Source organism: Lepisosteus oculatus, chromosome 4 (genome assembly GCF_040954835.1).
Source record: "Lepisosteus oculatus isolate fLepOcu1 chromosome 4, fLepOcu1.hap2, whole genome shotgun sequence".
Lineage (NCBI taxonomy): Eukaryota > Metazoa > Chordata > Actinopteri > Semionotiformes > Lepisosteidae > Lepisosteus > Lepisosteus oculatus.
In genome coordinates, this window is record NC_090699.1 from 3,287,397 (window position 1) to 3,308,213 (window position 20,817).

The 20,817-nt window shown below is 46.9% G+C and overlaps 2 protein-coding genes and 1 long non-coding RNA gene across 5 annotated transcripts in view; 1 reads left to right on the forward strand and 2 right to left on the reverse strand.

Annotated features, from left to right (window-relative positions):
- Window positions 1-20,817, forward strand: part of LOC138238041 (E3 ubiquitin-protein ligase TRIM39-like) — a 373,132-nt gene that overhangs the window by 129,572 nt on the left and 222,743 nt on the right. The gene's annotated exons all lie outside the window — the stretch shown is intronic.
- LOC138238045 (E3 ubiquitin-protein ligase TRIM39-like) overlaps window positions 1-20,817 on the reverse strand; it is a 111,337-nt gene that overhangs the window by 25,862 nt on the left and 64,658 nt on the right. The window contains exon 7 of one of the 2 annotated variants that reach the window (XR_011189252.1): window positions 5,459-5,671. The exons of the other annotated variant lie outside the window; for it this stretch is intronic. The gene's annotated coding sequence lies outside the window, so the exon portion shown is untranslated. Of the gene's footprint in view, window positions 1-5,458; window positions 5,672-20,817 lie in introns of those variants that run through there. 2 annotated transcript variants of the gene reach the window in all.
- LOC138238077 (uncharacterized) lies at window positions 5,459-14,006 on the reverse strand. 2 transcript variants are annotated; one of them, XR_011189263.1, is made up of 5 exons: window positions 13,905-14,006; window positions 11,525-11,557; window positions 10,110-11,042; window positions 7,868-7,988; window positions 5,459-6,297 (listed from the first exon to the last, which is right to left on the reverse strand). It is a non-coding gene; the product is annotated as an uncharacterized lncRNA (long non-coding RNA). The 2 variants fall into 2 exon arrangements; XR_011189262.1 differs by lacking the exon at window positions 13,905-14,006 and having other exon boundaries at window positions 11,525-12,621.

Below are 20,817 nucleotides of genomic sequence, written 5' to 3' on the forward strand. Positions count from 1 at the left end.
AGAGGGGTTCATACAGATGGAGTGAGAGAGAACCTTTATTTCTCTGGTTATGATCCTGCGCGTGTTTCTGGTGTGGGTGGCGGGTGGTAACGATTAACAGGAGAGAGAGGCGTGTCTCACTGCGGTGGCACACCTGATGGCAGCCCCCTGTCTGGGCAGCAGCGCGCCGAGAGCACAGACGAACCGCAGACGTGCAGCTCAGCTCCGCCACAGTGAAACAGGACGAGGCAGTTGTCCTGTGGCCTCAACCAGCTTGTGTCTCTTGAAAGCAGGAGATTCATAGTGAGGCTGGAGGTGAGTCTGACAGTAAGAGGCCAGACACACCAGACAGGATTTCACAGCTCCCCTCTGTCTCCCAGTGCAGACATCACACAGCACATCTCCAGGGCCAGCAGGACTGTGAGCAGGAGGAGGACCACTGAGCCCTGTCTCCTTCAGTTTCTCCACCACTTCAGCCAGGATGGTGTTTCTGTGAAGATCAGGTCTTGGGGTGAAGGTCTGTCTGCACTGGGGGCAGCTGTAGATCCCAGTCTGATCTTCCTGATCCCAGCAGTTCTTAATACAGCCCATACAGTAACTGTGTCCACAGAGCAGAGCCACTGGATCCTTCAGCAAATCCAGACACACTGAGCAGCTGAACTGGTCCTGAGAAAATGGAAAAGTGCCTTCTGCCATTTTTCTGACAAGTAAAAGCTGCACAGAGAGGAGCAGTGGAGAAGGAGCTGCAGTGAGGCTGTTTCTAGTGAAACAAAACTGATCTCTGAGTTTCACTTCCTGGATCTGCACAGAGCTGCAGGGGTGTGATTATTAGGGGGTGTGGTTGCTAGGGGTGTGATTAGGGTTGTCAGGGGGTGTGGTGAAACAGGACGCGGCGCACACACTCAAACAGCAGCGAGGGACATGCATGACGAAACGAGCCGAGAGGAAGCCGAGGAGTCTGGGACGTGTCACCATCCCCACCCCTCCTCTAGGGGGCGCTCCGGTCCTCTCCGATGTCCCCTGGTGACGGGCCCCTGCCCCCAGTCCTGCCCCTCCCGCTGTTCCGGGCTCAGCACTGGGAAGACCCGCCTGCCAGCAGCTCCAGGAGAGCCCCGACGGCACGGGCTTCACCCCGACTTCACCCAGACCCCTGACCCGGGGCTCGCAGCGCCTGGTTCGAGTCCCTGTCCCTGCCCCGGATCCCGTTCCGGATCGGAACCCGTCTGTCTCGGATGGACCCCCGGCTCCTCTTTCAATAAGTTTGAAACATTTATTTTCATTCTCTAGGAATCTGAAAAGTGCAAAAGTAAGTGAACGTTTGTTCTATGTCAAAAATAATCTTCTTATATAATTTCCTTCATCACCTCTGGCGGTTAATTGTTTTTTTTCTGATTGTGTCTTTTTCCTCTTGTACTGGTCTCTGCTCCTCTAGTTGTAGTTGTATCTGTAAATTCTTTAAACACTGAATCATTTAAAAAAAAACAACGAAACCAGCCCTGCTCAACCTCCTCAATCTCATCATGACAGCCGGCTGTTTCCCCGAGGCCTGGAACCAAGGACTGATCACGCCCCTCTGTAAGAGTGGAGACAGACTCCATCCCAACAACTACAGGGCATCTGTGTGAACAGTAACCTGGGGAAGGTATTCTGCAGTATCCTGAACACAAGAATACTGGCCTTCCTTACTGAACACAGTGTCCTGAGCAAGAGTCAGATTGGCTTCTTGCCAGATCACCGCACGTCTGATCACATTTACACCCTACACACACTGATAGACAAACACGTCCACCAGAAACACAAAGGAAACATTATTGTCTGCTTTGTCGATTTCGAAAAAGCATTTGACTCGATTTGGCGTGAAGGACTCTTTTACAAAGCCCTCCAAAGTGGTGTAGAAGACAAACTCCACAACGTCAATGTGCTCAGAGAACAAATCCCAATCAGATCTTATGATGTTGGCACAGCTTTGCACCACATGCATATTATATTTGGAAGAACAAAGATAAAATAATAATAATAATAATAATAATAATAATAATAATTGCTGACAGTTATATAGCGCTTTTCTGGACACTCCACTCAAAGCTCTTTACAGGTCATGGGGATCCCCTCAACACCCACCAGTGTGCAGCCCCACCCCTACTGTTTTCGAGAAACACCCTGGGATTTTTAATGACCACAGAGAGTCAGGACCTCGTTTTTACGTCTCATCCGAAGGACAGCGCCTGTTTTACACTATAGTGTCCCCGTCACTATACTGGGGCATCAGGACCCACACAGAGCGCAGGGAGAGAGGGCCCCCTGCTGGCCCCACTCACACCTCTTCCAGGAGTCTCACCTCCAGGTACTGGCCAGGCTCCCCCTGCTGGGCTCCAGTGGACTGGGAGCTGGGAGAGAGCGCCCCCTGCTGGCCCCACTCACCCCTCTCCAAGGAGTCTCCCCTCCAGGTACTGGCCAGGCTCCCCCTGCTGGGCTCCAGTGGGCTGGGAGCTGGGAGAGAGCGCCCCCTGCTGGGCTCCGTGGGCTGGGAGCTGGGAGAGAGCGCCCCCTGCTGGCCCCAGAAAAAAAAAAGCTGTTTTTGCAGAGGTACATCCCCTTCCACCCAAACCCACCCGTTTGGACATAACTTCTACAGAGGAGACAGCTCTAAAGTCAGGACTCCGCGACCTGGCAGTGGTGGTTTGTGGCTGTAAGTGACTGAACACACGGTCTCAGAAGTGGTGAAAAGACCGACCCCCGACTAACGTCAAGCGTCCGCACGTCAGTACAAGACTTGAACTTGCGAAACCACTTTTTGCTGAGGGGCAGAATCAGAGAATGTGGGGGCAGGAAGGTGGTGATGTGATGGTCAGGGGTGCTGCAGCAGAACCTTGAACCTGAACTTGAACTTTACTGCCATATGTAACCGGTACTGGTCCTATGGAATTCTTACTGACAGGAAGTCTCTCGATTGTAAAACAGGTGTAAAAAACAAAACAAAGTGCAAACAGTGCATCAAGACAATATAGAAACAAACAATAGACAATGTGCAAGTAAACATGTAGACAGTTTGAATGTAAACAATCCAGACGTGTAAACAGTGACTGGAGATGTGCAATAGATAAGAAATCATAAAGAGGTAGATGGTGATGGTGTAGGTGTGGTCCGAGAGGGATGGCTCAATGTGTTCGCCAGTCTCACTGCTTGTGGATAGAAGCTTTTGAAGAATCTAGTGGTCAGTGTCCGTATGCTCTTATATCTCTTGCCTGAGGGCAGTGGGGTGAAGAGCTCATGCCCGGGGTGGTGACTGTCCTCTGTGATGGCCAGAATTCTATCACGGAAGCGGTCCTCATAGAGCTGTTTAATCTCGGTGAGACCGCAGCCGATGATCTTCTGGGCCATATTGACCATTCTCTGCAGTGCCTTTCTTTCTCGCGAAGAGGTGTTGCCATACCACACAGTGATCTTGTTGGTGAGGACGCTCTCGATGGTGCAGCGGTAGAAGTTCACCAACACATGTATTGGCATCCCCCAGCGCTTGAGGCACCTCAAGAAATAGAGGCGCTGCTGAGCCTTCTTCATGATAGAGTCAGTGTTCCCAGTCCAGGTTAGATCTTTAGAGATGTGAATTCCCAAAAACCTAAAGCTGGTGACTGTTTCCACTTCCGTTCCATCAATACTGAGTGGGCTGTGAGTGTGTGGCCTGTGTCTCCGAAAGTCCACTATTAGCTCTTTCGTTTTCTTTACGTTCAAGTCCAGGTTATTGCTATGACACCACCCAAGCAGCTGTACGACTTCATCCCTGTAAGTGGACTCGTCATCATCACTGATCAGTCCTATTATAGTGGTGTCATCAGCAAACTTAATGATGTGGTTGTTGCTGTGTCTTGCTGTGCAGTCGTGAGTGAACAGGGAGTACAACCTTGCACTCAGACAGCAGCCTTGTGGGGTTCCAGTGCTCAGGGTGAGTGGTGTTGATGTTTTATTGCCTATCCGCACCACCTGTGGTCTCTCAATAAGAAAGTCCAGCAGCCAGTTGCAGGCAGAGTTGCACAGACCTAATCCCCTGAGCTTTGTCACCAGCTGACTGGGTATGATGGAATTGAATGCTGAACTGTAGTCCACAAACAGCACTCTCACATACGAGTTCTTAGTGTCCAGGTGTTCAGAGGCTGTATGCAGAGCCAGGGAGACGGCATCATCCACTGATCTGTTGTTCTGGTAGGCGAACTGCAAGGGGTCCAGGGACTCTGTGATGGAGGAGTTGATGTGTGACAACACCAGCTTCTCCAGGCATTTCATCACCACAGATGTTAATGGTGGTGATGAAACACCACCAACATTGTTTTTACCACATTGTAGTCATAGAGACATTTTAGTCAAGTGGTTTAAGTTATGTGCATAATAAAATGTATTTCTAAGAGAATAACTGAACAGCTCTAAGTTCGATACTCATTTTGTCAACAGTGTTTTCCCGCGGTACAGCGCTGCGTCACGAAGCGAACAAAGTGAAATATTTCAGATGCGGTCGGAGAGGGCGGTACTGAGAGTCCTGAACTGGACGTTTCTCAGGGGGTTCTGAGAGTCTGGACACGGCTAGGATTAAAACAAAAGTTGAACAAGTAACGAATTGTAGCGCGTTTTGTTCCAATACAGAGGAACAAAAATAAGCGAAATGAAATATATTTATATACTGTACATGCCAAAGTTTCACAAATAATCCCTCAGATGATGATGTTGAATACACAAACTGCCGAAGCAGTGCAGTAATCTCCCGGTGCAGTCTCTCGTGTTTCAGGTTAGTTTATATATATTAAACACAGCTGAACACAACAGCAGGAATGAGTTTAACTTCACTTCTTACTAGAAAAGCAGGTCTGTCGCCATCTTCTAACCTGCTTGCTCTAGGGAGCGTCTCACAATTACCACACTAACCAGGGAGTGTGTTAAAACTACCTCTCACGACACAGTCCCTCTGTGGACAGAGAATCGTCCACATGAAATATCCAAACGGCAGGACAGAACACAAGACTGACACAGAGCCCAAGTTTCTGTCCGTGAAGAAAAAAACTTGCCGCTACCAACAAACTTTTGGGCTTCATATGAAGGAAAGTAGAGCTTTAACTGGCCCATTACCAAACTTCATTGGGAAATAAAATAAAGAAAAGACTAGAAAGAAGCATCCACTTTTCCCTGGATCACGATCAGAGATCAAATAAAACGTCTCTCACAAACCACCACAGTAAAAATAAACCCCAAACGAACATAAAATACCGAATATAGTCATGTATCCCTGTATTAAAGGGAGCCGGGTATTAGACTGGCTGGAGCTGCTCACAGACACAGCGCTGGTGATAAACTACAACTCCCACAACCACCCTGAGCCACTTCCTGTCTGTATCACAGTCCCTGTTCCTCCTGCTGTGGTGACGTCAGCGGGTCCCTCCCCGATCTGGCAGCTTCACGATCACCGGCGCGCGCAAGAGAGACTCACACGGGATTTCATTTTTAAAATTTATTTTCTCAAAAATTAGAAAAAAAACACAGCAGGGTTTCCAGAGATATTTACAAGTTATGAGTACAGCAGGCTGGTAGCGTGTTATCTCGCCCTCTCTCGTTATGGTATTTTCCCCGTTTAAATGTGTTATAGTAAATAAAAAAATTAAACACGACACAACATCATCATTTCTACAATTACTACTATATTTCTGACCTCACAGTAAACCCGTCTCCCAGTGTGAGCAGTGGACAGAGAGCTGGGAGAGAGTCAGCCTGTGTTCATGAGTCAGTGATGGGTTTAATCTCCACACTGAAAGCAGGCAGCAGCTCAAGGTCTTTATACTGATCCAGAGTCCAGAAGACAGGATAGATCTTCTCCCCCCTGAGTGAAGACCATGTCAGTGAAAGTGTAGACATGAGCTCTGGACTCCACTGTGTAAAAGGAGACCTTCCTCTCCTCAATATCCACACACACCCCCAGAGTCCTGGGCTGCAGACTGAGGGGGAGAGGGGTCACAGGGTCAGTGAGAGCAGAGAATAGGCAAGAGAAATCATAAGGGTCAGATTTCAGACACCAGTAACCCTGCTGGGGAGAGAAGATGATCCCCCCTTTCCTCTCTGCAGACTCTCTGGTCACTCCTATTCTCCACCAGTCATTCACCTCCACCTCCCAGTAGTGTCTCCCTGAGGTGAAGGCCTCCCTGCTCACGACACAGATCCTCTGATCAAACCTGTGAGGATTGTCAGAGAGACTCTTCCTCTCTCCCCATCTCACTCTCTTCCCATCCTCAGACAGGCTGAGCCCACAGTGAGCTGTATCAGGGTCCAGAGTCACAGCAGCTGGGGAATAAAACACAAACATCACAACAGGCTCCTGCCGATCACAGTCCAACTCAACTCCATCAGACTGTGAAATGTCTTTGTCCCCAAACACACCGAGAGAGAAACACCAGTCAATTACTAATGACTGCTCTTCCCTTCCAGAGAAACAACATCTTCTTCACTGTTTCACTAGTTTTACACATGGGAGTAATCCCCAATATCCTCTAAATACAAACATTAAACATGTGTTTTCACAGCGATGAAACTTTATTTTTTAAACTACATTATTAATAAACACAGGACCGACCGGACTGCAGGAGTAACTACAGCCCGACCACTCGCTTTCAAACACTTCAAACCCACCACAACGACCTGTATACTTTAAGAAACTGGACAGCCTGTCTGTTAAACCGGTTTATTTCAAATCCCAGTTCAGCAGCTCGTTCATCTTCTCTGAGACCATTTTCCTGACGACGCAGAATAAAAAAGTGCTGAATTCAAAGAATGTGTAATGCTCGTTTTTACAGAAAAAAAATATAATGGAAAAAGCAAAACCTTGCTGCAATATAAGAAAGCCTTCCCACTTACTTTGAAAATGTGAAGAAATATCCAAAGTGTTCAATTTAAAGCAGAAATAACACATCCAGAAACCCGGAGAGAAAGACGAGAGAAACAGAGGCGCTCATACTGACTTCAGACTGCTCGCGCTCACTGTCCGCCTCTCTGATAGGGCACACCAGCTGTCAATCAGTGAGCTCTGACCACCGAGAGACGGGGGCGGGGCTTATTAATGCCCAGAGCGAACGGGGGTTTTAATCGATTCAAGAAGCTTTATTCGCATGACTAATGAATACTGACTTAATACTCTCCTCATACTTAATACTTCAGTGTAAACTATTAATACTTAATACTGAGTAAATACTCCCCTTTGCCTGTCTGCCTGTCAATCTAGTGAAGATCAAAGGTATTCTTATCAGCTCTTGTTTTCTGACTCCTGGAGTCCAGAAAGGCTGACACAGTCACCTACATGAATTTATAAAAACACCAGCAGCCATATCACTCTGCAACTCACAACTGGCAGCCCACTGCAGCTCAGTAGGTGTGAGCCTGGTCAGTACCTGGATGGGAGACCTCCTGGAAAAAACTAAGGCTGCTTCTGGAAGAGGTGTGAGTGGGGCCAACAGGGCGTGCTCACCCTGCAGTCTATGTGGGTCCTAATTCCCCAGTATAGTGATGGGGACGTGATACTGTAAACAGGCGCTGTCCTGTGGATGAGACTTAAAACCAAGGTCCTGTGTGGTCATTAAAAATCCCAGGGTGTTTCTTGAAAAGAGTAGGGGTTTAACCTTGGTGACCTGGCCAAATTTCCCCCTGGCTTTTACCCATCATGGCCTCCTAATAACCCCCCTCTCTGAACTGGCTTCATCACTCTGCTCTCCTCCCCACTGAGAGCTGGTGTGTGGGGAGTGTTCTGGCACACTATGGCTGCTGTCGCATCATCCAGGTGGGGCTACACACTGCTGGTGGTGGAGGGGAGTCCCCATTACCTGTAAAGCGCTATATAAGTGTAAGCAATTATTATTAATACCTGAATTCATTTCTGGGCTCAGAGCGCCTTTATTTCAGTGATGAGAGACGTCGCCCTCTTCTGGACACTGCAACTCTGAAGCCATCATGACAACATCTTCCACTGATATTTCACACTTATTCTGTATAGAACAGGACACAGTGTCAAACACTGACTTACTCCACAGGAGAGTCTATCAGTCTGGAAACACAGACACCCTCTAGATCACTCCTGTTTGAAACGAGGTCCCCAATATCACAGGCAAACACCCCAATACACACTCACTCTGGTGGGACTAGGAAATAATATTGACACTCCAGTGTCATCCTTAGTGAAACACACCACTGGGTCTCTTAATGACCAGGACCATGTGAGAACACCAGCTGGGCTGAAGAGAAAGACCCCAAAGTTATTACCCCTGGCCAGTAAGAGGAGCCCTACAGCCCCAGTAAATACCCCTCTTAAACTAACCATGAGCGCCTGACTCTGACATGTCTGAGATGCTCTGAGGAAAACAGGCCACAGAGACACTGACTGACTTCATGTCACTGAAACACTGTCAGTAAAGAGAGATCAGAATTAATTACCCCCTGTCCTGAGAGGAGGGCAATTCTCAGCTCAATACTCTACTGCTCCTTCCTTTCACAGTGCTGGCAGGAGTAACTGAACTTCTTATTTTGGCAGGAAATACATTATTTATTGTATTACTCTTGGCCTAGGAATAGTCCCTCAATTCAAATTACATATCCCCAACTGTTATAGTAGTTTTTTTCACACATAAATTCTTAGACACACAGTCACTGTGTCACACTAAGGAGATAAAGACCTGTCTGATATGTAAACACAAAAACTAAATTTACTCCCCCTGCCCTGTAAAGAAACACCCAAATCTGAGGTAAAAACCCCAATCTCTACTGACAGTAGTGATTAATGAGCTGATGTTGAAATAACTGATCTATTCTGAGACAAACACTCCACTGAGTCTCTTACTGAACCCCCATCACTGCAGCCTGTCTCAATAGAGCTCACAGCTCTCAGGTTTATTCTCCAGATCAATCACAGCCTCAGGGAGCCCAGTGGGAAGGGTCTGATTCCCTAGCGCAGCACAGTGGGAAAAAGACAAGGTGTAGCTACAGTTTTCCTGGAAAAGCAATGCAAAAGAGGGAAGAAACACCAAACAAGATGAATAAGGCCACAAACTGTACAAAAAGAAAAACAATCCTTACCAAGGAGAAAAACACAAAAATAATCCTTAGATTGCAAAAAAAAAACCTCACCCTACTTCCAAGGATTTAGCAACAGCTTTAAAGCCCTATAAGAGAGATAATGCTTCTCTTGTGTCTTCAGGCAATCCTGACCAGACCTGCCTTCACTCCCCATTTATACACTGCACGGTCATCCCAGAGTAAGAGAGAGAGAGAGACACAGAGGACAACAAGCTGCAGGAGAGCCCAGAGTAAGAGAAAGAGAGACAGAGGACAACAAGCTGCAGAAGAGCCCAGAGTGAGAGAGAGAGAGAGACAGAGGACAACAAGCTGCAGGAGAGCCCAGAGTAAGAGAGAGAGAAACAGAGGACAGCAAGCTGCAGGAGAACCCAGAGTAAGAGAGAGAGACAGAGGACAACAAGCTGCAAGAGAGCCCAGAGTAAGAGAGAGAGACAGAGGACAACAAGCTGCAGGAGAGCCCAGAGTAAGAGAGAGAGAGACAAAGGACAACAAGCTGCAGGAGAGCCCAGAGTAAGAGAGAGACAGAGGACAACAAGCTGCAGGAGAGCCCAGAGTAAGAGAGAGAGACAGAGGACAACAAGCTGCAGGAGAGCCCAGAGTAAGAGAGAGAGAGACAGAGGACAACAAGCTGTAGGAGAGCCCAGAGTAAGAGAGAGAGACAGAGGACAACAAGCTGCAGGAGAGCCCAGAGTAAGAGAGAGAGAGACAGAGGACAACAAGCTGCAGGAGAGCCTAGAGTAAAAGAGAGAGACAGATGACAACAAGCTGCAGGAGAGCCCAGAGTAAGAGAGAGAGAGACACAGAGGACAATGACCGACACTAAGAGAAAGATTACAGCAGCTGAGAAATGAGCAGAGACTGTATTTTTTATATTATCTGTACTACAAAAGGTGAAGATGTTGCTGTCATTTTTTTCATGTACAACGGTCATGTACCCTAGGATTTGGACAGCTGATTGTTACTGGCTCTGCTCCTGATTCCTCCTGATATTTCACATTTATTCTCAAAATCCATTTATACACTGCACGGTCATGTACCCTAGGATTTGGACAGCTGACTGTTACTGTCTCTGCTCCTGATTCCTCCTGATTGTTACGCTGATTCCACTCGGGCTGCTCTTCATTCTCACATTCCCACGCGCACACCCTGTAAAACAAGCTCACGCCGCAAGTAACGCCAATCACCTTTCTCTCCCGTCTCTATTTTAGTTCTCCTTTTTCCTCACTTCCCCGCTCACTATTGTGGATTCTCTTAGAGCTCCCTAGTGCGCGGTTACCTTTTGCTTCTCTCCGGTTTTCGATCTCCTAGTCTGCCTCTCGTTTTCGGTTTCGTCTTGTGATTTGGACTGCTGCTTCCTCGTTTGTGCTTCCGTGTTCTGATCTTCTCGCCTTCTTCCTGGATTCGATTTTGCCTAGTGTTTTTTGGATTGTTGCTTCCTGCTTGTCTCTCTGTGTGCCGACCTACTCACCTGCCTCCTGGTTTTCGTTTTTGCCTAGCATATCTGCTTAGTGTCATTCTCTTGTCTTGAGTCCTGCATAGGATCCTATTGCCCAAGCAGCCCTATCTTACACTGATATTTCACATTTATTCTCAAAATCCAGGGTCACAGGCTCTGCAAAATTCAGCCTGAAGACCCTCACGAAGGAGTGACACTGACAAAGGAGTGAGCAGAGCTCACAGGACATGGCCTTTGGGTAGAACGAGTTTTGGAACACCTTCAGCCCCTCTGGAAGAACTTTCTGCTGGCCACTAGATGAAGATCTCTTAAGGATCCCAATAGGATTTCATGTACTACATTACAGACATGACACTGAAATACATCTTCTATTTACCTAACAGGAACAACCAATTAACACTAAAGAGATCGTCTGAGAGTGTATTCAATAACCTCTGACACGAGGGCTTAAAACAGCCCCTGTGTCATCAAGAGGAGACAGACCTACCTGCAGCACTGCAGATCCACTGCCATTCTGAAACACAGAGATACAGACACTGTTAATCACAGACACACTGGAACACAGAGATACAGACACTGTTAATCACAGTCACCCACTGGAACACAGAGATACAGACACTGTTAATCACAGTCACACACTGGACCACAGAGACACAGACACTGTTAATCACAGTCACACACTGGAACACAGAGATACAGACACTGTGAATCACAGTCACACACTGGGACACAGAGATATAGACAGTGTTAATCACAGTCACACACTGGAACACAGAGATACAGACACTGTGAATCACAGTCACACACTGGAACACAGAGACACAGACACTGTTAATCACAGTCTCACACTGGACCACAGAGATACAGACACTGTTAATCACAGTCACACACTGGAACACAGAGACACAGACACTGTGAATCACAGTCACACTCTGGTAATAAGATGTCAGTACAGTCACTGCTGTCAGATAGCAGAGTTTCACACAGTGTACATACGTGATTTAGGGATAGGAGCTCGCTTCACAGCATCTACAGAAAGAGAGAGTAGATCTTTATTGTATTAAAGACCTTTATTGCTTCTTACCTGTTATTATAGCAGAGTTTATCCTACAGTCTGCAGTCAGTTCAGTTCATTTCAGGATCCCCAGTCTCCACTGCAGTGTGGATCAGAGTGTCAGTGAGTGTGAGCAGCAGTGGCTGTAAGACTGGAGTCTCACTCAATAAGACTGAGCAGCACAAGGCAATAAGACACACAGACACATCACAGGACACCCTGGAGTCTGGTGCTTGAGCCATTGAGAGACATAAGAAATAAACACAGTCTGCTGTTAACAACAGTGAGGAATATTTCAAATTTAAAGACCAATCATTGATACTGAAAACTGTTCTTTGTTCAGTCAGATGAGTGAAAGTGTTGGCAATTCTCACACAGCCTGAGTGACCCGTCCCCACAGTGACCAGTATCACTGACTGAGATACAGTGATGTCCTGCTCACTGGTCACACTGCCTGATCTCTGGACATCAGCTGGACAGTGAGAGATGACCAGTTACACTCGATGGTGAGCACATCTCCACACCAGGCCTGATCCAGGAAGACTGACACACAGACAGTGCGCTCCTGTGTTTTTGTGTATGGCTCATGCATTCATCAAGACATCTCAGACAACCTCATCCATCGTACACATGTGTAGAATATAAATGAATGATATATAGTATCTTTCAAAAAATGGTAATTGTACCTAATTTTAATACATTAAAATATCTGCTATCCCAAACACAGAATATTTCAGAAAAACCTGAATGTAAAACAAGATGCAAGCTATTATTTATGATGAGAAAAATGTCCTTTAAGGAAAGTGAATAGGTTTATGGTGTGGGAAATATGTCAAATATTTAAAACATAATCTTCTACTTATTTGTGTAGAGTGGGAGAGCTGTATAAGCTGTTGCAGGTTGCAAAAGAAAAAGAAGAAGCTAATTCTATGCTGCAAAGTAATGTAAGACAGAAAAATATGCAACATTTCTCCTTTGAAGTCTTCATGCAGTAGAATTAAACCTCATTTGTTACTTCCAGTATTCCGTTTCCTTGTTTATTTTTTAATAGAATCTCTTCCATTATGTTCTTAAACAGGTTTTTGCTCCTCTTTCTTTTTAAACCTCTCTCACACTCACTCTGGTGGGACTAGTGAAATAATATTGACACTCCAGTGTCATTCTTAGTGAAACACACCACTGGGTCTCTTAATGACCAGGACCATGTGAGAACACCAGCTGGGCTGAAGAGAAAGACCCCAAAGTTATTACCCCTGGCCAGTAAGAGGAGCCCAACAGCCCCAGTAAATACCCCTCTTAAACTAACCATGAGCACCTGACTCTGACATGTCTGAGCTGCTCTGAGGAAAACAGGCTGTACTGTGACCCCAAGCTTCTCTCTGTCTGTGTGTCTGTGTCTCATGGAGAGCAAGCTGGGGTCCTATATGTGAAAAGATGAATTCCTAATGCAAGAGATTGTATATGGCAAATAAAGAGATCTTGATCTTAAACGTGTGTCATTTTTACCATTTCTGTGACAAATAGAATTGACACAGCTTTCCAAACATCTGTTCTTCTTGATGTGAAACTGGAGAAACATTTCCTGTACAGAGTGTTTGCTCACTCTTTCAACACTGAACAGAATACATTTACGATGACTTATACCTGCTGTTGGCTTCCTGTTACTGTTGGTCCCAGTAAACAGCAAGCCAGCAATGAACAAACTGTGTAACGGGTTGTGTGTCGTCCTGAATTCTTTTTCTTTTTGTCTGTCATTCCCCTATCTCTTCACATTCATCTGCGCAAAATACACAGAAATACTGTTTCTTCCCCCTTCAACTTATACCTCTCCTGCATTTTACTGTGTAATTCCCAATTCAAGTGTATTTGATGTCTGCAGACTGTAGTCTAAAAGCATTTGAGGTTTTTGTGCTTAAAGATTTAGTGACTGACCAACAATAACCTAAGACATTCTTATTTTGGCAGGATATCAAGAACAAATGATGTTGGGTTTTCCTATCGCTCTGTTTGTTCAGACAGATCAAGTCCTGACTGTTTCTTCCTGCTGACCCATCAGCCTGGTTGATGTGTGAAGAGAAGCAGCCATTTCTCAGACAAGAGAGAGGCCTACAGGCCCCAGAGGAGCCCCTGTACCAGAGTCACACTGCTGCCGCTCACAAGAGGCTGTGTGTCTGTGAAGCTGCAGGGGAAGAGCACTGTCATCATACCATCATTATTGTGAGACTGGCTCTTGTCACGATATTAGTTCCCCCTCCTTAAGGGTGCTCCAGCCCTATCACGTAAGACTTCATTCTCTGCACCTGTTTCCCATTCCCTGCCCACCTTAAAAGCCAGGCGCTGACGCTCTTCCGGGCTCTGCATCTGATTTCCATATCGTGCGAGTCCGGGATCAGGAAGCGCCTGGTCCCGTTAAGGTTTTAACCTCTGTTCCTGTTCCCCGTCCGCTGGTTCCGACCCGGCCTTCGTGGTTTTTAATCCCTTCTTCTGATGGATCTTCTGGTTTTGGATTTACCCTTGTGTTTTGGATATTCCCAAAGGACTACTCTCTCGGATTGTTCGCCTCGGCCACACCTCCCCCGTGCACCAGCGCACCTTGGACACGCCCCCCTGTCTTCTGCCCCGTATTCCTGCATGACGTTTCCCCTGTGTTTCCCCACTCCGTCGGATTGTGTCGTCCGCATAGGGTCCGGAAAGAACTGTTCGTTACACTCTGCTCCTGAATATTCCAGTTATTCACAAATCCAGGGTCTCAGACTCTGACACATTCTGACAGATGGAGAATGGCAAAGGGCTGTGGCAAGACGGACTTCCCAAGGAATTCTACACCTGCTTCTGGGACACCCCAGTGGCAGACCTGGTGGAGGTGGAAAAAGAGCTCTTCCATCAGCAAAAAGCTTGGACACAGGATGAGGGAAGGTGTCATCTCTCAGCACTTCACGAGGGGTTCAAAAGATGCTCTGCGTGGACATCAAGATCGTGTCCAAGCTACTGGCCATTAGACTGAGGACCGCCCTGCCCCACATCACCAACAGTGACCAGACATGTGGGGTGGGAGGGTGATAAGTCAGCTGGAAAGTTTCAGCTGCTGGACAGAGATACTGTACTCTGAAGTGGGTAGTAGGGTCAACATGAACAGACATCTTTGGGATTTCATCCCCCAGGAATCTGGAGTAGGACAAGGGTGTCCTCATTCACCTCTTCTCTATGTTCTCATTACAGAGCTGTAGGCAGAGGCACAGGGGAAGTCCTCAAGATCTCCCAGTACACATGACGCTGTTCCTGATTTCAGACAGGGGGTTGCAGAGTGGGCTGCAGGTTAGGGAGCAGCCCACTCTTTGGACCCTGGAGGGACAGGAACATGCCGCCAGAAGGTCTCAAGCTTTGCATGGAGCCCCTAATGATACTGGTGGTTTCATTCCAGAGCCAGGACAACAAGAACATAAACTGGACAGAGAGGACCGTCAAGGTCAACGTGTAACTGGGCCTGTGGAAGACTCGCACGCTGACTCTCACGGGGAAAGTGAGGGTGCTGAAGGCAAACACCCTTCTGGCTTTAGCTGACCTGGTCGTGGTGTACCCTCTGTCAGCCAGACTCAGACAAGCGCTGCAAGGGATGGTGGAACAGGTACGAGTACATCACAAGGAGCCAGATGTGCCAGACAGTGAGGAAGGGGGAGAGATGTGCCGAATTTCCCCCTGAAACTCCACTGCATCTTCTTCTGCAACCTCTGTCACTAGGGGCTGGACCCCATCAGTCACAATTCTCAGTACTTTGTTAGGCTGTGGTTCTCCCTCCCAGTGAAGCATCTGATCCGGTGTCAAACACTAGTCCTAAAGCAGAAAACTGACCGAAGACCTACTAGGAGGTATGAGGCCATGAGACAGCCAGAGCTCTGCACCAACAAAAGGCACTATACAAGGAAGAGGAAGGAGGAACTAGTCACCAGGGAGAGACAGATGATCCTACAGGTCACCGGGGAGGGGCTGACGATCCCATGGGAGACCTGGGTAAAGACTCAATCCAGAGGACTAGACAACAAGCTGAAGGCCCTCAGCTGGATGACTGTGCACCAGAGCTGGTGACCAGAGAGGTGTCATGCCCTCTGCAGCCAAAGGGCGCTCCTACTCTGTCCTGTCCCCAGTTCCTTGTGCTTTGCTGTCCTTCCGGTGTCTCTGTCTCTGGGGATATATATGTCCAGGTCTCTAATTCCCCTTGGCTCAGCATTGACGTTCGGATGTCCTGAGACCCGCCCAGCACCAGGTCGCACCAAGTCCGCTGCCTGAGGACATTGGTTTCTATACGAGTCCTGAACTGCTGAACTGTTTCATCAGAGCAAAAGAGCACTGGACAGTACTGAGGGCTGAAGAAAACCCAGAAAAACCTATTCTTTAGTGCTCCTGTTGAGAAATGGACAATCGCAGTTTCAAAGTCAGGACTGCAGCCAGTGGTAACATCCAGGAGGCTTGGAGGGGCTCTTATTGTGTGAACCAGCCTCACTGACCACTTGCAAAATAGAATGATTGATAATGGACAATCACTCTTTTTGAGACGATTTAAATTCTGTAGAGGAGTTGTTGTCAGAATTGTATTCTCTGTAAGCACTGTGCACTGCACATTGTCGTAATAAAGTGCATTTTCTTAAATAAACTACACCCACTGGAACTTCTGTGTCCATCTGTGTGTTTGACACAGTGTGTCTCTGATCCACACAGAGTGACTGTCTGCAAGCTTGACTTTCTGAATTCTGAATTCAGACGTGTATCAGCATGTATCAGAGTGAGAATCACAGAGAAATGTCTCATCAGGGCTGCAGTAACAGAGTAACAGGAATAACATGTTCTACTGGACTGGGACTGTAGCCCCTATTAAAACGTTCCTGTTAAACTATATACAGCACAATATAACAACACACTTACTGTCATAAAGATTTGTGAGACTGGAGATTTTAAGACATTTCACCTAGAATTTGAATCATTGACTGATAAGCTGCTCCGATAAATACAGTCACTGCACAAAAAATACATTGACAATATAAGAGAAAAACAGGAAATATATAAGCTGTCCAGAAAGACATCAGTGTGTTTCTCTACTAACCTGTTGTGGAAATCTTTATTGATTCCTTCTTGCAGAGATCCTCCAGTCGCTCTTTCAGTCCAGATACAGCTCTCCTCACTGCCTCAGGAGAGAAGTGTGGACGGACAGGGACACTGGGTGAGTCTCCAGCTCCAGGAGGGACACAGACAGACTGGAAATTCTGCAGCAGAAAATTGAGAGTTTCCAGTCAAACACAGCACACATTCCTGGGGAGAAGCCAGGAGCAGCTCTGTGTGAGAGACACCCTTCTGTACTGCAGAGTCACAGAGCAGTGTTGTTACCTGGAGGAAATGGATGTGATCCTCTGTGTGTGAGAGCTGGTTCAGCTCAGAGTCTCTCCTCTTCAGCTCAGTGATCTACTTCTCCAGTCGCTCTAGAAGTCCTTCAGCCTGACTCACTGCAGCCCTCTCTTGAGCTCTGATCAGCTCTGTAACCTCAGAGCGTGTTCTCTCAATGGAGCGGATCAGCTCAGTAAAGATCCTGTCAGTGTCCTTTACTGCTGTGCGTACAGAGCTCTGAGGGAGGAGACACACAGTGGATTATTACACAGGAAAACACTCAAACTACATTATGCTGTATGCTGTGTTTCCAAAGGGTACTGTCCAGTGTCCAGCTGTGGAAATGTGTGTCTGTGTGTCCACTCCTCTGCTAAATACCCACTCTGAGTGACTCCACAGCCTGTTTCAGCTCCTGCAGCTCCTTCTCTCTCTCCTGCAGTCTCTGCTGAGTTTGTGTCTGTGTCTCCCCCAGCTGCTTCTGTGGAGAAACAGAGACACAGGACATTTCTGCTGTGAGAGAATCACATTACAAAGACACCCCTTAGAGTCACCCTGGGAAATCCACACTCTGTATCCCTGATGTCTTATCCACACGAGATGTGTTTCCTGGTCCTGTCTGACATGCTCCTGTTTCATGTCTAATCTACACCGGCAGCGTGTGCAGCGCAGCAGACACCTGACACCTGGGTCTGCACATCTGTATGTGAGGTGAAATGTAAAAAGAAGATAATTGTGTTTCAAATGATATATAAAACATCATCTAGAGATAGTTCCGTTGGGGAGCTGCATCAGCATGCGTAGGCTGCAAAAGAACAAGCAATAGGTTTATTCCATACTGAAATAAAGAAGAAAGAAAACACAACGTTTCGGCCGTGGAGCCTTCTCACACCTGAAGAAGAATAAACCTATTACTTGTTCCTTCATAATCTACAGATTTCAGATTTCATTCATCTCTATATACACTAGTGTCCTGACTGCTCTCGGCATCTCAAAACAGAGGACTACAGCAGTGCTGATGAGCCTTGTTGCCACTAGTTTCTCTGAGTGGTCAGAGGAGACCCTGTGGCTGACGTGCTTGACCGCTGGATGAGGTTCTGGACCAGGCAGACCCTGTGTCCGACCACATCTCACATCCTGTCTGCTTCTGGGAAAATTCAGATCATTCCAGAGGACAAAAGGAAACATGTTCTGTGTCAGATTGACTCCAGCAGAGCCCAGCGTGAGTCTTGTATTTAATAAAGCAGGTGAAGGTATTATACCACAGTTCACTGGTTTATGTGTCTGAGATCCACCACCTGCCTATTAGTTCCCCTTCCCAGCACTTTATTTCAATCCTGTTTCTCTGCTTTCTGCCCCATAGTCCTCAGTATAATAAATGAATCCTTGAGCAGTGATGTGGTACCAGTGGCTTCACAACTGCTGCTGTTACCCCTGTGTGAGAAAGAGAATCATGGCTCTGGAAAGCCTGAACAACTTTCACCCTCTCTCCAACTTTCATACCCTTTCATTACCTTTCCATGCAGAAAGTTTACAGTGTGCTGTTAGATTTCAGTTAAATAATCCTCTTTGAACTCCAATATGGTTTCAGACAACCTCACAGCACAGAAAGTGCCCTGGTCAAAGTCACTAACGATCTTCTAACGGCTTCTGATTCTCGTTCTCTTTCTGTCCTCATTCTTACTGAGCTCAGTGCTGCTTTCGACACTGTCAGCCATGACCTCTCACTTTCTTGTCTTGAGACTGTGTTTGGAGTTTCTGACACTGCTCTTCAATGGTTCCAGTCTTACCTCACTGATCACTTTCACTTTGTCTCTCTCGGCGATTGTAGCTCTGAAATCGGACTCATTAAGTCTGGTCTTCCTCAGGGGTTGACACTGACATGTCTCTGCTCTAATTGTTTCTCTGACATAAACACATGGATGACTCACAATTTCCTTCATTTAAACTTCTACAAGACAGAAGTCATGCTTCTTGGCACACCAATGCAGTATCCTTATCTGTGGATGACACTGTACTGGAGTCACTGTCAAAATTGAAGAACTTGGGGGCGATATCTGATCCAGGATGACATATTCAACAAATTGTCAAAACATCATTCTTCCACCACAGAAATACCACCAGGTTGTGTCCTATGTTATAGCTAACTGTTGCTGAAAGCTGGTCAACTCTTTCATCTTTACTCATATTGACTAGTTTAACACTCCACACGCTGGGGTATCTAAACCCACACTGAACAAACTTCAGTATGTCCAGAATTTGGCAGCCAGAATCCTGATTAGGTCTAGTGCAAGTGATTACATTACTCCTGTCCTGGAGTCCCTGAACTGGCTTCCTATCAGGTTTCATGTCGACTTCAAAGTCCTCATGATCCCCTAAAAGTCTCTGCATGGCTCGACACCTCAGTACCTGTCAGAGTTACTATCATCCTACTCCCCACCTCACAACCTTCACTCTTCTAATTCTGGTCTCCTGTCTGTCCCCCAAGCCAGCACTCTGGGTGACAGGGCTTCTCCTGCTGCAGCCCAGAGCTCTGGAGTTCCACCCTGTGGATGTCATAGAGTCACCTTCCCTGAGGTCTTTCAAATCCAGACTCACAATCTTCTGTTTCAGAAGGGTTTTAATTTAACTGGGTCTGTTTCTGCTTCTTTGCTTTTATACTGTTTTCCAAAACCCCCTTCTACCTTCTACCTTTTGTGTTCTGTAAAGTGCTTTGAGAAGCCATTTTAAATCTATCATATAAAAATAGAGTTTATTATTAACTATTAAGAGAGAGAGGGGTTCATACAGACACACTGACTGGACACTCCAGTACATTAACGCTGCACTGAGAGGTTGGGGTACCTGTGGAAGAAGGTTGTGAGGGACAGGAAGGACAGCTCTCCCAGGCCGCCGGACACACTGGCGAACACCACCCCTGAGAAGCGTGTTGGGGTAGAAACCAGAGAGAGAACCATGATCAGTGGCAACAGCACCCCCAGGTGTCACAGGCCCAGAGTGGGTACCCTCAGCACCTGTAGCTTTCATCAAGACCACGACAGCTACCCTGGACAATGGCCACTGGAGCCCAACCCGTATCTACACTGCTACAACATCCAGCGCTACATCATGCAGGCCAGCAGCCACGTCACCCTGCAGCTCCCAGCTGGCAGCCCACTGGAGCCCAGCAGTGTGAGCTTGTCAGTACCTGGAGGGGAGACTCCTGGGACAAACTAAGGCTGCTGCTGGAAGAGGTGTGAGTGGGGCCAGCAGGGGGCGCTCACCCTGTGGCTCATGTGGGTCCTAATGCCCCAGTATGTTGTTTAAATAAAAGCTGCTGCAATTTTCACAAATCGCAATCTCTTAAACGCATGTGATTTGAAGGCTCTGTGTCATTTTCCCAAAGTTATTGACATCTGAAAAATCGTGGTCTCAAAAATAGGCATTTTAATAAGCGAAGGTTATGAAAACCGGAGAAAACAAATGACTCTGAACTACAGTATAGCAGGGTTTCCTGTCTCCTTTTACAGATGGATGATAACATACCAGATTCACACTCACCTTTTTCTATACATACACTGTCATTGATCTCTGCAGTACTAAACACATCACACTGAATTAAACCTACAAGGTTCAGAAATATGTTTCTTGTCTTCTTCCACAGCTCGACAATAACACAGCAGATTTACACTCACCTGATTTTAAACAAACGGGATGTTTACAGTGTTAATTACAGTCCAGATTCAGAGCGAATTTTTACACACCAATATTTTACACAGAAGACCGACACAGCTTTGTGGATCTCTGTCTCTCGTGGTTTTATTGAATATGGCTCTATGAGACAGACAATGCACTGGGATACAGGGGTGCTGTTCACAAGCCAAGA